Source organism: Arachis ipaensis, chromosome B7 (assembly GCF_059453495.1).
Source record: "Arachis ipaensis isolate K30076 ecotype BB chromosome B7, ASM5945349v1, whole genome shotgun sequence".
Lineage (NCBI taxonomy): Eukaryota > Viridiplantae > Streptophyta > Magnoliopsida > Fabales > Fabaceae > Arachis > Arachis ipaensis.
Genome location: NC_142442.1, coordinates 82,518,822 through 82,521,633, shown reverse-complemented (window position 1 = coordinate 82,521,633; position 2,812 = coordinate 82,518,822).

The window sequence follows — 2,812 nt, the reverse complement described above, 5'->3', positions numbered from 1 at the left end:
CCTTATCATGACTGAACTGATGTCTGTGAGAGGTTCACAAAAAAGTTCCCATCTCCTTTCTGCCTCTATTCTTCTCATGATGGGATATTCTCCATCTTTCAGTCTGAACCCCGTCTCTGGAATGACTTTCTTTGATTCCATTATCCTACAATACCTTGATTCATGGAATTGAGACTTAAATTTCTTAGTATCATAGATTGGTGGTTCGGCCACTATTGGTTCCTTTCCTTTCCTTCTTCTAGAACTTGAGGAAGCCATATGTTAAGAAGGAAAGGAAGAAGAAGAGAAGATAGGCTTCGGTTAAGGCACGATTGTGAGGGAAGGAATGGAAGGTAAGGTGTTGTGTGGTGTCTTTGGGTGAGAGAAGAACAATGTAGGTCTTGTGGAGGATTTGCACGAAGAAAGCAAAAGTGTGTTGGATGAATATATGAAGAGAACAAAGGTTCTGTGAGCTTAAGAAGTGCTACTACCAATTTGTAGCCAAGGCATTAAACAAAGAAAAGAGTTGGAGGATTTATACGAAGAAAGCAAGGTGTGTGGCTTAAGGAATGCTGCTGCCAATTTATAGAAGTGGAGGTATTGTTGGAGGGAAGCATTGGCTCGGTTATTTGGCAATGAAGGGTGAGGATTGAGCAAAATATTGTTGAGGATCCATGAAGTGGATGGTGTGCATGTGGATATGGTTGAAGACAAGGATTGCTTCTCCATTCGGTGCATGTGGTTTGGCCTCCAAAATGCTAAATCATGCAGGTTTTTTTCTCAAGAGAACACACTTTCCTAGGCACATGTGACTCCCTTTTTCATCTTGTGGTGACCGTGCATGCCCCTTTTGTCCTTTTTTTCAAATTTCACCATTCCTATCCATGTAAACCAACAAATAGTGAGCTTAAACTTTCAAATGTCATACGGTGGTGGTGTATTATATATATATATATATAAAGAAAATGTTGCTATGCGTTCCTTATGTGTGAATAACCAACCATGCCTCTTAGAAATTAAACAAAATTTTGGTGAACACCAAACTTGTTTTCTTCTAAGTGATTTATATGAAATCTAATGAATATCTATCATAATTAGTATATTCATTATAAGGAACACTTTATTTGCTACCATGCTACCATAAACTCATAAAATGATGCAATGTATGGTTTATCTATTCATAAATTTGAACCGTTGAGTAAAAATGACTTTTTTGAAATTCATAGCATATACAGACACCAAACTTAAGGTTTGGCTATATACTTAAACAAAAATGAATGAGTATATATCTTAAGTTGGTTTTATGATCAATCATGCTTGAAAAGCTATTTTAAAGTGCCTTTAGGCACACCAAACTTAGGAGTCAAACATATGCTCTAAAATGATATGTGCAATTATTAAATCCACTCATGAGAGCTCAAACTTATGCTAGAAAAACTAGTAATTATTGAAATTAAAATAACAGCAAGAACATTAAATCATGGGCTGCCTCCCATGGAGCGCTCTTTTATTATCACTAGCTTGACATTAGTCCCTTGTTAGGGTGGTTGATGATTGTGGTGCCTCAATTTGTCTCCTCTTACTGTGAGCCTTCTTCCTGTACATTGATGGTCAATCTCCACACGCTCTATTGAGAGTATCTTGTTGATGGTGTAGTAATCATCAGTTTGTGGATTTGTCTCCAACTGCTGGTATATCAATCTCACTTTGTCACCTTTTGAGAATCCTTTAGTTGGTATCTTCTTGTTCTTCCACCCTTTTGGGACCCTTTTCTTACTCTTCTTTCCCTTCTTCACTTGTCCTTCTTTCTTTGCAGCAGGCTTTATGTCAGGGACCTCCTTCTCAATAATTAAGTCTTCAACCCCTTCCTGCCTTCTTTTCTCAGCCTTTACATGTTCCTTACCCTCTTTTTCTTCTACACTGTCCATCTCTTGCTTTGCAGATGAGCTGATGATCTATTCATTGGGTTTTTCTTTCTACTGTAAATCTTCTTCTTCAGCCCTCATGCAGCTTTTCTTCTTAACAGTAGGTTGTACTTCTTAGAAGACATTCAAAGTGATCTTCTCATCATTTACCCTCAGAGTCAATTCTCCTTGTTCCACATCAATAATTGCCCTTGTTGTGGCCAGGAAAGGTCTTCCTAATATCAGAGAGTCATTCTCCTCTTCTCCTAAGTCCAGGATTACAAAATCTATAGAAAATATGAATTTTCCCACTCTAACCAAGAGATTTTCAATCACCCCCTCAGGAATTACCAAAGATCTATCCACTAGCTCCAATGACATATGTGTAGGCTTCACTTCTTCTATAGATAGCCTTCTCATCATAGACAGAGGCATGAGGTTAATACTTGAGCCCAAATCAAATAGTGCCTTGTCAATGATTGTGTTACCAATGGTGCAAGGCAAGTAGAAACTCCCAGGGTCTTTGAGCTTTGGTGGAATGCCTTCTTGAACTAATGCACTGCATTCTTGGGTTAAGATCACTGTCTCTCTCTCATTCCAGCTTCTCTTCTTGTTGATAAGCTCTTTGAGGAATTTTGCATATAAAGGCATTTGTTCTAGAGCTTCAGCAAGTGGAATATTGATCTCCAGCTTCTTAAACACTTTTAGGAACTTGGGGAACTGTTGATCTTTGATCTCCTTCTGCAATCTTTGAGGGTATGGCAAAGGAGGAGTGTAAGTCTTCACCATTGTCCTCTATTCTTGTGACCGTTCCTCCATGACTTCCTTTCCTTTCTTTGAAGCTTGAGGTTCCTCTTTCTCCTTGAGCTTCTCTTGATCTTGCTTGCCTTTTTCTCCTTCTTGCTTTTTGTTGCCAACCTCATTCTCCC